At 33.4% G+C, this 18,498-nt stretch overlaps 1 protein-coding gene across 5 annotated transcripts in view; it reads right to left on the bottom strand.

Annotated features, from left to right (window-relative positions):
• Nucleotides 1-18,498, bottom strand: part of Diaph2 (diaphanous related formin 2) — an 875,814-nt gene that overhangs the window by 88,624 nt on the left and 768,692 nt on the right. The window contains exon 27 of one of the 5 annotated variants that reach the window (XM_063245546.1): nt 1-18,498. This exon is cut by the window's left edge and continues 50,183 nt beyond it; it is cut by the window's right edge and continues 69,215 nt beyond it. The exons of the other annotated variants lie outside the window; for them this stretch is intronic. The gene's annotated coding sequence lies outside the window, so the exon portion shown is untranslated. 5 annotated transcript variants of the gene reach the window in all.

Raw genomic sequence — 18,498 nt, 5'->3', positions numbered from 1 at the left:
TTTCAAAATACTGAAACTAGAGGTTCCATTTGACCAAGTTATTTCCCTTCTTGGTATCTTCACTAGTCAGAGATTTTGAACTTAGCTTGAAGTTTCACAGTAACCCAGTCATAGCAAGGTGCAGTATCTTAATTACCTGTGTGTGACTGAGCCAATGTCTAGCTCATTATAAGTTATCAATGAGTATTTATTGAATGAATGAATGTGTTTCAGTGTGTGTGTGTGTGTATATATATATATATATATATATATATATATATATAATTAATAAAACTAAAATGTACATGGATACAGAAAGCACTTCAGTCGTAATTATAGTGCCTCAAGTATTACCTTGTTGGCAGTAAAATAGCAAATAAAGATAACAGTAACTATACTTTCTGAAGGAAACTTCTCAGGTATAGAATATTCATCATAGCACTTGAAATAAGGCAACAGTATAGTCCATGTGGACTAATCACCATTGAACAACTTCTATAAATATTTGTCAGACAATGTTATAGGCAATAGAGAGTTTTAGAAATACTAGAGGAGAGTTTACATTTCAATGAGGAAATAGGGGACATTCAAAGAATAATTAAATGCATGGCAGGTGGTGATAGATCTCAAGAAGTAAAAACTAGGAAGGAAGGGGAAAAAGGCATTATTCTATAATTTTACACTGAAATATAGTTAATTCTTATTTTTCATATAAAGATGGCTTGAAATTTTACAAACCATTACATGAAAGACGAATTCAGGAGTCTAGTAATTTGGGAGAAATAGTAAATTCATCACTAGCTTTAAAAATTTTAGGAAACCTAGACTATAGAAATGAAAAAAAATTATAAAGTCATAAGAAAAGTATAAAATGGTAGTAAAAGCTGCTATTTCAAGTAGTATTTTTAAATGAGGAATTGAGATTTTAAAACTGTCCAAAGAATGGTTTCTCCTCCCAGTTTCTTACCACCACAAATATTTGCCCAAAAGGTAAGAGGAGGCTGTCAAATGGAATTATGCCAAGATATAGATTCCAATAAGTGAACAGCAATAGTTGTGGAGGCAGGGGAAATAATTTCTATTAGCAGGTGCTATCATATGTACTAGCATTCTCTGGCTAATTGTAATTACAAAGAACAAAGATGTTAAGGGACACAAGAGTAGAAAACATTCGAATTTCCCACTAACTTGATTGCAAAGTTTGCCAGACAATAAGAACAAAAGTCTTACAAGGAAAGGCCTCATCCATCTCTAGACTGGAGTTAATTACCATGTGAAATTTTGTGAAAGCCCTATGAGGCAGAAATTTGACTTGGCCAATTCCCATTTTCTGGGATCTCCAAAGGCATGAAAGGAAATAGCAACTTCAATAATAAAGTAGCAAAACCCTGCCTGCATCTATTATGTAAAATATATAAAAGTTTTGGATTCTTTGCTAGTGATTACCAGCTCTATTTTCTTGTACTTTTGGTTCAAGACTGCTGCTACCAACAGAGAGACCACAGGGAGGCTGTTTAAATTGTGACAAAACATATTTATCCTCCTAAATAGGAAAAGGAGTGTCTATAAGTAGGAGGTAAATATATTTTCTATTTATAGTAATGCAGCTGTAGTTCTCATGTTCTTAGAAAAATCAAGAGGAAATAGAAAATTAATGATGCTAAGGACAAAAAGTGAGAGTTCCAGTTCCCTAAAAGGCATACTATAGGACTTCCGGCAAAACATGGTGGATAGATAACAGCAGCTACGGAGACTCTCTGAGATACCCAGCTTAGAATCCAGGAATGGAGTGGTATGAGGAGTCCTAAGCAAGGGGAGATGTACTTGCCGACCCAGGACTGAACTAAGCTGAGAGAAACCAACTGGAAATGCAATCCTGGTGCTTATAACTGGAACAGATAAAATCTCAGCATGGAAGCTGGAACCCACACCTCTGGAAGCCATGATTTGAATTTCCTGCCACTGCTGCTGTGTCCAAATCAGCACAACAGGGAGAGAGACATGCAAAAGCTCTGAGAGCGGGAATCGGCAAACAGAGTTGAGAGCGGGCCTGGCAGGGAGCCCTGCATCGACCTGCAGTGAGAGTGAGGAACAGGGACCCTTCCATAGACTAGGAGGCTCCAAAAGAGGACATTCTGGGACTGGGCAGACTAGCCAGAACAGGACAGTGCAGTGACTTCAGTCGCATATTCTCCTCTGAAGTGGGATTGGTGCAGAGCGGTTGGCCTGGGTGATGCTGCTGACTAAGACCCAGTAGGCTAGCCAAACTAGGTCCCAGCCCCTGGCGGTGCACCCTAGTAGTGGAGCCTTCACAAGGTTGACTTGGAGGGGCAGACCCAGCAGAGGCTGCCCAGGTCTGTGTCTCCCTAGTGAACTGCAGTGTATGGGAACACCTAGCTGACGAATTCAAACAAACTGTAACTGACAAAGAAAGAAACTGGGCCTCCTATATATGCTGGTATGGAAGGAACAAAAAGTATGGGAAGAGGGAGCAACAAGAAAGGGTCCCCAATCCTGAGAACACTGATCCAGGAAAGGTAAATGCAAAGGAGAATGAGGACAAAAAACATGCAATATCAGACACAGCACCAACAGACATAATGTGATATCTCTGGGACTTCATAGACGATTTCAAAAGTGAAGTATTTAACCAAGTCAAGAAAGCAAGTAAAGCAAGATAAGTAGAATAGTTAAAGAAATGCTAAACATCTCCCAGGAAAAAACAGATGGTGGAATGGAAGAACAGAAAAAAAAAAAGGGGGGGGGGAGAATTGTTTGATGGAGAAAATAGAGAAAACATAGAATACATGAAGCAGGTTCAAAGAGATTACCAGGAAACTAAAAACTCTACCGAAAGCTGGTATAACAGCTTGAAAGTAACTAATAATAGATTATCTGAACTGGAGGACAGATTTGTAATGTGGGAGCATGAAATGAAAAACTTCTTAAAAATAACAAGAAAACAAACAGCAATAATACAAAGGCTAGAAGATGATAAGAGGGTCTATAACTTAAGAATTAAGAATGTAAAAGAAGATGTAGGGACACAAACAAATGAACTACAAAAGCTATTCACAGAAATAATCCAGGAGAATTTCCCTAATTTAGCAAAAGGTAAAGATACTCTGATGTATGAGGCATACAGGACCCCAACCACCTACAACCCAAACAGAGCTATACCCAGGCATATAATAATCAAAATTCCAGAAATCCAATATAAGAACAGAATATTAAAAGCCGTCAGAGACAAGAAACAGATCACTTACAAGGGAGCACCCATCAGAATTACAGCAGACTTCTCAGCACAAACCATCAAATCATGAAGAGCATGGGGGGAAATAATTCAAGCTTTGAAAGATAATAACCTCCAGCCAAGATTGATATATCCTGCACAACTTTCCCTAGAAATTGATGGAAAAACAAGGTGCTTCCAGGATAAAGAGGAACTAGGGGAGTTTGCAACCACCAATTCAACTCTACAGAGAATACTGCAGGCTATTCTAAAAAAGAAACATACCAAGATTCCAGAAACAATGGCAGAGAGGCCACAATGAATGGAGCAGAAAGCAAAATGAAAAAGACAAACTGACAACTAACAACAGAAAAAGAGCTCAACAGAAATGAGGCAGAGAAGGTTGGATGGTAGGAACAGCTATTTTGGAGAAAACAAGATATCATAATAGCTAGTGCTGATTTAGTATCATCTTGTTTTGAAGTCCCATCAAGCTTTTATTCTTCTGTCTCCATCACTCTTAACAGGTTGTATCTTATTGGATTTTATTATATGTGATAATATAAACGAAAACTTTTATAGACAAGGAGATTATACAGAAACCATTGTTCATTTTCTGATAGTTGGTTCTAAATACCCTGTAATACTGTCATTTTCTTGAATGGTTTTACATTGTCTTGATATGTTTGGTGCTACAGTATATGAAGGAAAGAGACACTACGGTAACTACTTTTATGTCAGGATATTTTGTGGTGAAACACTATTTTGCTTAAATGGTTATGTTTTGACCTGCACGGTTTTGTTGTTATGCCCTCTTTTATCTCAATCTCCTTTTTTTTAACTATTTACTTTTTTATTTTTATCTTTTTAATTAAGGGAAAAATAAAAATAGCAGGACATATTATAGTAACCCACTTTGATTTCCTATCAACTTGATTTGAAACCTTGTATTGCTCTAACCATCTTGTTTTGACTGATTTTCCCCTATTCTGCTTTGCTTGATAGTACCAAGTTCACAAGTATAGGCAACAACTGTGAAGACAATAAGATTCATTATGATGCCCATTCTGGTTGACTAATTATCTTCTGTTGAAGTCCTGTAATGTCTCCAATGTTTTGGTTTTATTCTTTACTGTTTTGTTCAATTTTATTATAACTGATGATATAGGCAATTCTTTTTAAGATAGCAAGAGGCATTATGGTAACCATTGGTGATCACCTTCTATTTTGTTTTTACATTATGTATTATGTCCATCCTTTTGATTTGACTGACTCTGTTTTGTTATGTCACATTTGGTTTTACTCTCTTCAAAAAAAAAGTAATAAGAACTGTGGGAGTAATAAAACCCAAAATGTGTAATTGTCATTGTACAAAAGAGAGGAAAAGAAAGTGCTCTAAAGGATATAACTGCATATATATTTAAGTGTATAAGATAAATAAACATATTACTGAGTTTTGTTGGATCATTGAATAGAACTGTTTGCAGTCTATTTGTAAAGTCCACTTTATAGCTAGGGATTTAGCTCAGTGGCATAAGTGCCTGCCTGGCAAGTGCAAGGTCATGAGTTCAATTACTGGTACCACAAAAAAAAAAAAAAAAAAAAAAAAAAAAGAAAGAAAGAAAGTCCACTTTATAAGCTTTAATTTTGTAACTTGAACAACTGTTTCTAAGATGACAATATGTAATCTATTAAGTAGAGATTTCCTACTGATTATTTTTTCTGAAATTCTGTATAACTTGTACTCTTTTTCTGTTTTTTTTCTTTTTCTCCTTAAATAAAATTAAAAAAAAATAAATAAAAAGGCATAGTACAAATAAACTACCAATAAACTTAATTTCTAATTTTTGCTTCTCTGGAATTTGGAATTTTTTTATTTAAGGTACTAATAGAAGCAGTCATGAGTTTGAATCAAATGGACCTGAAATTATGAAATACATAGTTCAGAAAGTTTGGTTGACTACACACACCTAAGACCCTTTAACTTTCTACATAGATAATTTTCACTAGGAAACTTTAAAATCCAGAGTCTATATACTAATCTGTTATAAATACTATAGTGAGAGGAACAAGACAATATGAAGCTTAGGCTTATCATGTGTAGGGAGATAAGAATATATAATCTTATAATCTTTTATATTATAGTAAAAAAGTACTAGAATAGTCATTTTAAGACACGAGTTCCAGTATACATTTTTCTACTAAATATATATGGGAATGTGTATAAGTCCTTAATCTTTATGTAAAATTAAAAGAGTTTGTCAATGCACCTTAAGCTCATTTTCACCAATTTGTAATTCTAGGGCTTATATGCAAATAGTTTTTATAGGCAAAAACAGTTTTGGGGTTCTTTTGATTTTTATTTTGCTTTGAAGTACCGGAAGCACCTAGCTACTTTCTCAGTCCTTTTTAGTTTTTATCTTTTTTAATTTGAAATAAGTCTCACAAAATTCCTCAGACTGTCCTTGAATTTGCAATTGTCATGTATTAGCCACACAAACAGTTGGGATTATAGGGGTATGCCACTATTTCCAGGTCCTTAGATGTAGCTTTCACTACACTCTTATAATAGTTCTTAAGATTAACATTTCTTCTGCATTTAGAGAGATGGAAAAAGTTAGTGTTCAGTAAATGATTGCAAGTAGAATTAAGATTGTATAATTTATTCATCAAAATTTTCCTGCCCCAGAACTATTAGGAGTCACTTAACACTGGGGATAAAGAAAAGCAAATAATGTGTACTTGAGGAAAGGAGAATCATAAATACAATTGTCTTAGTTTGTTCAAGTTGTTATAAAAATACCATAAACTGGGTAAATTATACACAATAAAAATTTATTTTTCATACTTCTGGAAGCTGCAAAGTCCAAAATCAAAACACCAGTGGGATCTGGTGAGAGCTGCTTCCTCATACACAGTAACTTATTACTATGTCCTCACATGGCAGAGGGGGCTAGCAAGCTCTCTTGGATTACTTTTGTAAGAGTCCCAATTCCATTTATGAGGAGGACATATTTAGATCATAGTAGCAATGATATTTAATTGTACTTTAAAAATGAATACATTCAAGCCAATATGAAAACAACTTACTAATTAAATAAGTGATCATGAATATCTTTATGTCATCTCTAAAACTGCTACTGAAAGTAATGTTCTTTGTCTTCTATTTTAAATCATCTTATTTTCTCAGATAATGAAAATTATAGAACATAATCATATTTTCCTTCTCTTTTGGCTTCCAGGAAGTTCAGAATTAAATTCAATTCTGAATAATAGTAATTATTCTTAATTAAGATATCTGGAATATTGTCTAAAAGTTTTCTTCCAACTCTTAATTTTATTTTTTTGTTTTGTACAACCTTTTGTTGTAAACTCTCTGGGAAGTACTTGGGAAATAAATGCATTCATGCATGCAGAAAAGGAAGGAAGAAGGGAGGTAAGAAAAGGAAGGAAAAAAAGAAAGAAAGAAAGAAACAAAGCAGGTTGCCTAGTCACATAGTTTAGATAACAAGAGGAAGTTGAGTTGCCATTTGAGAACTTAAATCAGCCACAGTGACATGGAAAAACAGACCAAAGATAACTGTCTAGTAAAGGTTTTCATGACATGTATTCATATTGTTTAAATAGAGCTGGAAAACATTTATATATGTGTAAATTAGAAGATTCATTAAAAAATGATCTGGGAAATTAAGTAGAAACAAATCAGCATTAATTATTTTCATAAAAACATTGTTACTGTGTGAGAGAAATTAGAAATGCTAACTATATGTGGAACATAGAGAACATAAAAGGTAAAATTCAGTGACTTCAGCCATCACTGGACTACACAAAGAAACAGCAAATTTTTACAGAAAATATGATAAAATATTTTTGAAAAGGCAACATTTGGAAACTCTTTGAAGTTAATCAATTTTAACAGTTCCATTAAAAATAATCTCTACATACATCAAAAATCTTTTTATTTCAATTGGAAAAGATGAATATGAAACAAGGTCTAAGAATTACTAAGATTAAAGTAAAATAATAACATTCTTGTTATTCAGATTCGTAAGGCAAATTTCTTGACTTTTCAGAACAGAACACTGGGGAAAGGAGGGAGAATAAATATGTGGAAAGAATAATAACAGTTTAAAAAGGAAAACAGACAAATGGCAATTAAAATATTTGACAAAGATTGACATATGGGTATCTGGGCCACTGTTTAAAAGTAACCCCTGTTGAAAATTGACATCATCATTAATCATGATGTTTCATCTTCTAAAGTATTCTGAGAGCCATACATGGACTACTACTCCTCTAAACTCTTTTGAACCACTTTAAAGGCATCTATTCAATACAAAAACATAGCGTCTAGCTTGTAAGCATGATATGTGGCATAACTATCTTCTAATTCATTCATTCAGATAAAGATGACAATACATTTGCTCCAGGAAAGTTGCCCATGAATCTGGTATTTTCCATTTGAAATGAAGATGTTTTCAATGTAAACGAGGGCATGACTGACTACAGTAAACTACAATAAATTTGTTCAAAAGTAAGAGATTCAAAAGAGTGGAAAAATACTTTTAATTTATCAACTTTATAAGATAATACTATTGTTTATTGGGTTTGCTGAAATAAGGATGCACGTGTTTATCATTGTGAATAAATATGAAATAGCCTAGCCTGGTTTTGACATCTGAAATTGTACTCATCAAAATATATTGTTCAAAATGTTTAATTTCTTTTATAGACATCATGTATTATATAGCTAATTCTCAATTATGTAGACTAATGGAGAGTAACATTGGCATGGAAAATTTAAAATAACAAATAGTCCAGAAATTATTTATGTAGATGTGGAAAGCCATTTTATATTCAAAATTACCTTTGAGATATGAATCATTATTCAGGAAGATTACAAACTGAGTAGGCATCAGATATCCTGAGGGTTGAGCGAACTTTCTTTTTGAATTCTCAAGGCACTATTATGCCTACTTCTAGAACTGGAGGAGCTAGAAGGCACCCAGCTGTTATCCTCTTCTAGATAGAAAAGTTTAGGAATACAAATGGGAGAAAGACCTGTAGAGGACAGTAGCAAAATGCATTTCTTGTACAATCTCATAATTTGTTCCCCAATAGGGAATTATCTAAAATATTTAAAGACTGAAGCTGCATTCACTTGTATTCTAATACACAGATTCTCATCTATTGAAAAGTCCATGAATTGAAAAATTAGCCAGATTAAATAAATGCTTATGGAAGGTCTTTATAAAAATAATTTTCAACTGGGTATAGTAGTGCATTTCAGTGGCTGAGGCAGGACCCATGCAAGTTCTAGCCAGTGTGGGCTACATAATCCGAGTTCAAGCCCAGCTTGAATTATGTAGTGAGACCCTCTCTCAACAAACAAACAAACAAACAAAAATAAATATATAGCAACATGTTTTCCAAGAGGGATTAATAAAATGTTAAACTCTTCTAAGCATTCTTTACCATCTAGATTTTTAATATATTTCTATGCTATTCCTTTATTCTAGTTTTAGAGCTGCATGTGAATGAAGTGATGGACTTCAGACCTATACAAGAAATAGATGTAGAAATTAAGAATTCAGTGTTTATGTAAGTTTACCTCATAATAACATTTTGGCTTACTAAAAATATGAGAGAATAGAATAGAACAAAACAGACAAAAACAGAGAAGGCCTACTGCGCACTTAGAATTCATGCCAAGTTACATGGTGGTGAGCAGGCCTTTTCACCCATTTAAAGATAGTGAAGAGCTCAGTAGTATTCTAGCCCAAGATTGCTGCACATTTGATTTACTAATAAAAGATCATATTCCCAATGCCAGGGCAGTAGGAATTGGCCCAATGCTACAGTGTCATTCATTTTCAGAGCCATCTGATTTTTCAGATGAGTAGTTGTATCTCCACCAACTTCCACTACTGCAGCTAGCAACTTGCTTAACTATAAGAGGCACCCATTCTGGGTTCTGATGAGTATCAGCCTTGGGACTTAGCATTTGGCTCTATATAACATGATTTTGAGCTTCTGACATCAGCCGTATGTCCAACCTTGGAAAAATTACATTTTGCCTAAAGGGTTTCCTTTAATAAAAACAAGACTATAGGAATGTGAAGTTGATGTTTGTATGTAGATTTTTAAAAACTATAAAGTATATTGGTTTCTAAGAAACTCATCTGAGAAAAGCCTCAGCTTCTCAATGACTAAGTTTCTCAGATAAGATCAATAATTTAAATTTTTGTTATATATATATATATACATAAAACAAAATTTTTTTCTGACACTGGAACAATACAAAATATCTAAAATAAAAAGTGACTGTGAGATAATGGATAGGTTAATTAGCTTCATTATAAAAAGAATTTCACAGTGCACATCTATATGAAGCATCATGCTGTGTACCTTGAATATATACAATTTTTATTTGTCACTTATACCTCAATAAAGCTGAAAAGAAAAGATACGGAATTGCTTCCAATTCTGTATTATTGTGAATGAATAAAATGGAACATAAAATGAAAACAACAAGTAGTAAATTCATGGGAGCATAGTAAAAAGTTTAACTAGAGAATTATCTAAAAAGAAATGGCACTGTATTTGTAAGATAAGAAAACCATGCCACCTTTTCTGTGAAGACTTCTTAGCATATCACAGCTAAAGTGATCTTATCCTTCTTTGAGGTCCCATTTCCACAGAAGCTATAATTTTTTTGGATAAAAATGTAAGACATGGTATGATAATGAACTAAGATTCTTTTAGGAAATCTCAGCTATATGAGGTCTTATGAAACATTATTTTGGTATATTTTTGTGAGTTGTGATTCCCCAAGGAAAGGGAGTATGTCTTCTCCTTTTGTGTTTCCACTAACACTAAGCTCATAACATTTTCTTAATAAATATCTATTGATTAGGAAAATTCATGTACTTTTTGTGTTATTTTATATGTGTGAATACAATACTTTAGAAGTAAAGTTCACTGATCTAGAGTGATCAGTGAACTGCTCTTTTCCAGAGTGAGAAGTTCACTCTTGGTTTCATTATGAATTGATTTAGGGCGTACTATCTCACAGTATGAAACCTTTTCAGTTGAGAAAATAGCAGAAACAAAGTTACTCTCACTTTGCCTCAGCTCTTTTTACCTGAAATAGGTCACAAAAGCCTTCCTTTCAGAGGCTATTCTCTTAAACTCAGAGGAAAAGAACATCCCTTTCTCTGAAGACACTAGGACACTGAAAAGAATCTGAATAAAGAGGCTTTGCTAACTACCATGAGATTAGAAACTTTGTCCAATCATACTTCTCCACAACTATATGCTTCATTACCAAACATTAGCATAAAAATTCTCATTTCTTTGGGTGTTCGTTTTCTTAAAAAGTCTCCTATGAGATCTACAACTTATCCATATTTAATATATATGCGTGCTTTACTTTTATTAATATGTCATCTGTTGGGGCTGGGGATTTAGCTCAACGGCATAAGCACCTGCCTTGCAAGCAGGCGCTCCTGAGTTCAATCCCCGGTACCGATAAAAAAAAAAAAAAAAAAAAAAAAAAAAGTCATCTGTTAAGGGCTCTGGATGACTATGAATCTAAAATGAGGAGAAAAAAAAATTTATTTTTCCCTATATCACAAAAGGGAAACAGACCAAACAAGTGGGAAGAAAGACTGCTTTTACAAATAAAAGTCCTGCACTAAAATTAGATTTAACAAAGGTTTTTTCATCATTACCTAGCACTCTGGCCTCCTTCAACTGAAAGCTCTGTTAATTATAAACTTTGATAGGAATAATCTGCTTTCAGAAGACAAAACCACTGTTTCCAATAATTTGTCACCTCATAATGTAGTGACTTCGTAGCACACGCAGGTTTGCTTCCGTAACTGTCAGTTTTATAGAATTCCTAGCATCGCAAATTAGGCAGGTCTATTAAAAATGTTATCTATTTTCTATGCTAAATAAATAATTTCATTAGTCTTGACAAAAGTTAAGTAACTGAAATTAAATCAGTACATACAGTATTATGTTTCAGTTTCCTCCATTTACAATTAAGATTTTCCATTACTGAATTTTAAATCCTCCTTTTGTGAAACCCAAGTCTATGCAACAAACAACCAGATCCTTAATAAAGCAAAGTATTTACACTAATAGCAGTATGGTATCTAGGAGACAGTGTATAAAATCATACTAGAAATAGAGCATTTCAAATTAAGTAGCCAATGGAAATATTTAAATAGAAGTTCATGTAATTATTCTTTTTAGATCTTATATCTCATTTACTTCTCTTTTCCTATTTTTATTAGTATTTTGTAAAACATAATATTTACATTCTTTATGGGGAATTGGTTAATTAATTTTTCATCCCCATTCCCCATCTTCCATTTTTTGGTTCTCTTCCTTTTTCGCTAATGATCTATCTCTCTGTTTCTTATTATCTTTTTCTCTTTACTTTTATTTTTGTTATCTTATATAAGAGATACTGCATCTTCTAATTTTTATTTTGAATCTTTAAGAGGTAGAAGAGAATATAGGAAATATAAAGAGGTGGGGATAGGTGAATGTTACAATTGATTTGGATAGGGACACTGGGATGGAGAATTGACACGTAGTGGAGAACTTTGTTACTAAGGGTTTGGACGAGGAAATTACACAATCCTTTTTATCACCATCATTATCTGTAATTCTTCAAATTAAAATCTCCATTTCCAAGTTGCTCACACTTTTTTCCTTCTCTTCCACTCTCCTGTGCTGTTATGGGGTTGTATCTAGATTCTCACCTGCAAAGCCTCATGCGCTCTTTTGGGAGGTGGTTAGATCATGAGTGTATGACACTAGATTAATAGTGTGATAACTGGATAGTTCTGGGTATGGATGGTGGGACTACCCCTGTGGATGGATGTGGCACTAGCCAATAGGCTTGTACCTTGGATGGGATTAAAAGGGAAAAGAAAGCTTGCTGCTGACTGCCTCCTGCACTGTTTCTCTTCTGCCATGCCCCTCTACCCTGCTGCCCTGTTTTGAAGCCAGCCAACTATGGGCTAAGAACTCCATATACCATGAGTTAAAATAAACTTTTCCTTCTTTAACGTGTGTGTGTCAGGTATTTTGTCCCAACCATGAGAAAATAACTTTGACCTGTGTACTCTTCTATCCTAATATGCCATTAGTTTCAAAGGACTATGTGCTTTGTTAGAGAATCAAGTACATCTATAGCTTTATTTATGAAAGTGTGGCATATTACTCACCTCTGATTCTAACACTAAAGATTTTATATTTGAATGAATGTGAAGTAAAATGATTTTACCTGGATTCAAGCTCTCCAACAACACAAAAGTAGAGAACTCAAGCAGGAAAATTTAATGAAAGACTAAGTGATAACACATTGTTTTAAGTGTCAGGTTTATAAAATGATCCTAAGAAGGAAATAACCCTCATTTTTAGAATTGTTTCAGAATCAAATATAATTACAATTATCTCTCATAAGGAGGCTAGCTATTAGAATCTTATCATGAATTAAAGTTGCATTAAGGTGGGAAACAATTATTACATATCAGAACACATGTGTTGATAAGTACATAATGTTTAAATTTTCTCTCTAAAAAAGCTACATAGGGCAAGACTGAACAGAAAGATTCTTTAAAATACAACATTTTATTATGTTACATAATTTGTCTTTATGTGGTACTGGAAGATAGATTCCACTAGAGCCTCATTCATTCATTTCAAAGATACTCACTGAACATATATGTAAGTACTGGGTAAAAAACAAAGATGGATACTATTTTCACATAAAATAGCTGTATAACCAGGTCTCAGGCTTCCTAAAAGGAGAGACTTTTTGTCAGTTTTGTTGGGTGTTACATCTCTATTATCTAGAATGCCGCCCACCTATGTTTTCCTTGTAAAGAACCAAGTAGAAAATATATTAGGCTTTCTGGGCCACATGTGGTCTGTGTTGCACAGTCTTCTTTATTTTTATAACCCTTTAAAATTATAAACATCATTCTTAATTCTAGTGTACAGATTGGATGCAGCACATTAACTATTGTTTACCCATCCCTGATCTAAATCAAAGCACAGCATTAGTAATAGCATATTGCATATGTGTTAAAGATGAATAAATGTCTTTAATTTATGTGTTCAATCTTTATAATATACAAGAAATGTAGAAATAACAAAGAAAGGATGGTTGATGCCCTGCAAGAACTAATAGATAAGGAAAGGAGACATGTGAACAGAACTATATTTGGAATTAATGACAGTCAAGGCTAGAAGACTCAAGAGGAGTATAAAGTTGAAGTGATCCAAAAATATGACATTTGAGCTGACTCTTACATAAACTTTTAATGAAAAAGAGTTCATATAAGTTTTAGGTGGAAATCAATTCTAATGACTTGAATTAGAGAGCCAATTTTGGAACTCATGGATAAAATATGTCGTCATTTCTGCACCTCCTAGAAACTATAAACCAAGAAAGAGTTATGACATACGCTAAGGTTAAAATTTTAATTATCTTTAATCCACCATATTAAAAAAGGCACTGGGAAGCCAGAGATACTATGTCAAAATCAAGGAGGCTATTTTTCTTTGGAAGACGATGATTACGTTTAGTAGTATGGTTTTGGTAACACACAAATGGCACTTTTAATGCCATTTTTAATCCTTTGGTCACCTCAAAGGATTGCAGCCATGACAAATCTTTTAAGGCTGGTTGTTAACCATATTCAAAGTGATTTAGCCCCAAAATAATAAAGTATTGGCAGATATATGGAGCCACAATGGCTCAAAAATTCACTTAACATCTGATAACTAGGAAAGACAGTAACAAACCAGAGACTCTCTGAGTGATCTTGAGAATAGCATTTTCATACAAAATTATTTGACATTTTTAATATGTAAGTATTATAGAGTTGGCTTTAAATACCTGTACATTTAGACTATAACAGATATGATAGGTTTTTTTAAAATCTCACAATTCACTGTAAAGATAAATTTGAATATTCCAGGATACATTTTTTTCCTGCATTATGCTTCACTGATCACTGTGTCAGAACTGACCTTTCAGTATTGAGTACTGCATATGCTCATTTACAAATGTGATGATACTGAATCCCATTCTGCAAACTTCAGACTCCTCATTTGCACAAAATAAGTTGTTCTATTCTAGTTTGTTCTCAATCCCAAGCTCACCTGCAAGGTCTAGTATGTTTGTAATTCTTGTCAAAAGGCCCTGAAACAACCCAAATGCCCGTCAACTGTAGAATGGATAAAAAAGATGTAGTATTTTTATACAGTGGAGTACTACTAAGTTATAAAGAAGGGTAAACCCAAGGCTTTTATAGGTAAATAGATGCAACTTGAGACCAAACTCATAAGTGAAATAAATCAATCTTGTGTGTGTAAACATTGTGCTGTCTCCCTAGTCTAAAAACTGAAAGAGTAAATCAGATCCAAAATCGACAACAGATATCATGAAAGTGAAAGGGGAAGACACTGCTCAAAAGGAAAAATGGAAAGAACAACTGGGATGAGGGAAAAGAGAAAAGAAAAAGGGAAAAAGATTTTATATATATAATATATATTACATATATTACATTATATTACATATAATATTACATATTATAATCTTCATGTGTTACTATACCAAAAAAAAAAAAAGACAAAGAAACTTGAAAGGGAGCAGAAAAGATAAAATAACCTATTTATATAACATATATTTTTAAAAGCATCATTGGCTTGAGATGATCAACATTTGTGCAGGTAGAATTATGGTAGGCTCTATATCTCACGTTTCACTAGAAAATGAGAAAGAAAAATCAGAAGTACCAAAAAGCCCAGAAAAGGAAATATCTGAGAAGACAAAATGGACAATGATATAGCATTTTTCACCTTAAAGTAAAAACTCTACTATGTGGTTTAGCTAAGATACGAAATGCTGTAATAAATTTAAGATATATTTGTAAATAATTATCATAAATGTTACCATAAACATCTTCCTTATTTTCCAAGAATGTGAACATTAAAATGTAGTTAAAAATAAAATGACATTGAATATAATAGAAATTTCTTTCATTGATTTAAAAGGTACTTCGGGCATTATCTTGACTTCAGATCCTCATTAGATGTGACAGTCATTACTGTGTTGATGCTATGTAAACATGTTAGATAATAGAGTGCTTCTATTTAATATGAAGCTATAGAACACAGCTAAAACTTTTTGAAACAGAAAAAAAATTTGAAGGAAATTGCATAAAGTTAGACTTATGACAGTTTGGCCAATTCTCCATAAAATAATTATTAATGGTTAATTATTTTAAGCTTTCTTTTTTGTGTAATTCTCTCATTCTTACCATTGGGTTTTTCCTGGTTTTGTTTCTGTTGAAACTTTGCTACCTATATCCTTTTAACCAGTTCTGTTACTTGCCCTTTAGTTTCTTTATTGATCCCATAAGCATTCTACAAAGTGATTCTTTTCCTCCTTTAGGGAATTTAATTTTTCTATGAATTTCTTGGGTCTTGCTTTTAGCACTAAAGTAAAGGAGAGAATCAAAAGACAGTTTAAAGAAAAGAGTTTGCATTTATCTTTACTTGAAAGTCTGGCCTGAGAAACAAGCGACCTGTGTTCCAGTCTCCTCTGTCATTAGTTTGCTATGATTTGGAGCCAATAACTTGACCATCTCTGTTTCTGGTTTTATTCTGGAAAATGAGGAATTGGACTAGATGGTCTCTTATTCCTGACATTACCATTCTTCAATTATAATTTTGATAGGAGTTACCCAGAATAATAGTTATACTGTACAAGATATTTCAAATACATGTAGACTCATCCTGTTAAATTTTAGGCAGAAGTCCATCTATTTAGTTCACAATAGTTCAGCTTCTTGTGATTTCTCTATTCTTGGCCCTTTCAGGTATTTCTAATCAGGGTACAGTTTCTTGAGGAAAGGGACCATTTCTTACTTATCTCAAGATTTCCAGCATGCAGCATAGAGCCTGAAACTTCACAATGATGAATAATCCTCCTATTTTGTGCTTCCACATCTCAGCATTTTCTGTCTACAAATGTTGTATTATGGAAGCGCATCAGATTTTTAACTTAGACTAATCAATATTATGGTTTTTGCCTACCTAATTAATAATACAATTCAATCTTCAAAATGTAACATTTTTTTCTGTAAAATGGCAGGGCTAATAGGAACAATGTTATTGCATGAAAAGACTACTATCTGATAAGGAAAACAATGTTTACCCTTTAAATAATTCATTAAAGCTTAGTGATAGGATTCTGTGCTGGTGCTCTGCTTGCATTACTAGAATTTCAGTTCCTACTTACAATTGCAACTTTTAAGAGTCAAAGCTAAAAAAAATAACTTTTGGAAATATATGTAAAGGGAGCTAGAAATAATGAAAAGTTCTAATAGCGTACTTCTGTTGTTCTAATAGCGGAGGTAAGTGAAAAATGGTATAATTAAATCACTGTCATGACTTACACTGCCACTAACAATAGGATTATAGTGATGGAGCTGTATTAAAATTAGTTCTCAGATTCATACACTTATCTTATAAAACAGGAAAAACACCTCTGTGGACCCATTAGAGACTTCAAATTAAAATACTGGTATTCATTTGGACCACTTTAAAGTATGTTTTCTTTGCATCTTGAATTTTACATTTCTAATATTTAATGGTGATTAATTATAAAGGACACATGTAGCACTAATGCAGCTAAATGACATATTTGTAACTCATGTGAAGAAAAACACAATTAGTTCTCCAAGGGTTCATCAATATATTATTCTATTAAATAGAAGGCTTGATGCCACACTTGAGTTTTAAATGCAATGTGAAGCCCTTATTTTAACCATGACTTCCTTTGTAATATTCTCATAATTATTCTCTAGCAGTAAGAAATATTAGGTGGATTATTTTTATTCTAGCTATTAGCTTCTCATGCTGTGAAGAAAGCAACTTCATGAATTCATTCATTTCAATACAAATTGACATATTTGGGGAACTATATTTAAAATGAGAAAAGGAAGAAATGAACTAAGTTTGAAAATTATACAAGAGGCAAAATGTGGGTCAGGGCCAGGAGAAGAACCAGCACTCACGAGATCCGGCCATGGTGGGACTCAGGCAGCTTATTTACCCACCCGCTTGGTAAGTGCCTGCAGCGAGGGCCAGGAGGAGAACCAGAACTCCCGAGATCTGGTCATGGTGGGACTCTGGCAGCGTATTCATCTGCCCTCTTGCTAAGCACCTGCAGCATGGCTAGGAGGAGAACCATTACCTGTAAGCCTACTGCCACGTGGGCTGAAAATCAAGCACCCTTCCCCCTCCCACTTCCCCTCTCCCAGAGCTACTGGGGATAGATGTCTCAGCACCTCTTGGGACGATGACCATATGCAGTATAGCAAATATGGGGATTTCGTTCTATCTTCTATTTGAAGGTAAAGGTTGTTTTCACTGTTTTGTTTTGTTATTTTTCTTTTGCTCTATTCAGGACTCTCAATTGGTTTTATAATGTTCTATTTTTGGTTTAATTTTGCTATACCTAATTGACTAGACAACTACTGCAAAGTTAAGGAGATATACCATAGTATCTATTATTACTATTCCAGTATCCTACTGTGAAATCCTGTACCAGTTTCACTGTATTGTCTCGATTGGCTTTGTTCTGTCTTGTGCTATTGCATTTTTACTACTTTCAAAATAAAATTTAAAAAAAAGAGGCAAAATGTTGAACTAGAACAATTATTTTAAAAGCACATATTTATTAAAAGGCAAAAAAATCCATATTGTTACCCAAACAAAAACTTCTGTTAACAACAATGTATAAACAAATGAAAGCCAATACAAAATTTGATTCTTAGAAAAAATCATGAGCTCCCAAACTACAACACTTTACTAAACACTAAGAACAGAACAAAAGGTTACAGCTTCACTCTGATACATGCTACTTTGTAGAAAACATTTCTTAACATATTTAAGTTTTAAAAATAATACTAGTATATGTTAGACTTTTAGATGGGAGTTAATGAAAATCATTTGGCTGATATATCTCAAAAGAATTCTTTTTCTTGCAATCACTACCTGCTAATTGCCTCCAGAAACTCTATAACTTGGAAACTATGCAATACTTTAAAAAGAGTTTAGATGAGGTCATTCAATATGTTTGCCTTCGATACACCCAGGTAACTTGATTTTCTGGCATTGCTGTCAGTTTATTTAGCAGATTCATGACACCAAAGAATAGCATGTGTCTTTGTATGTCAGTCTGTCAACAT

The sequence above is a fragment of the Cavia porcellus genome, unplaced genomic scaffold (genome assembly GCF_034190915.1).
Source record: "Cavia porcellus strain 051 isolate PalLab524CR breed Dunkin Hartley unplaced genomic scaffold, mCavPor4.1 scaffold_3, whole genome shotgun sequence".
NCBI classification, from domain to species: Eukaryota; Metazoa; Chordata; class Mammalia; order Rodentia; family Caviidae; genus Cavia; species Cavia porcellus.
This window is presented reverse-complemented; position numbering and strand designations above follow the sequence as displayed.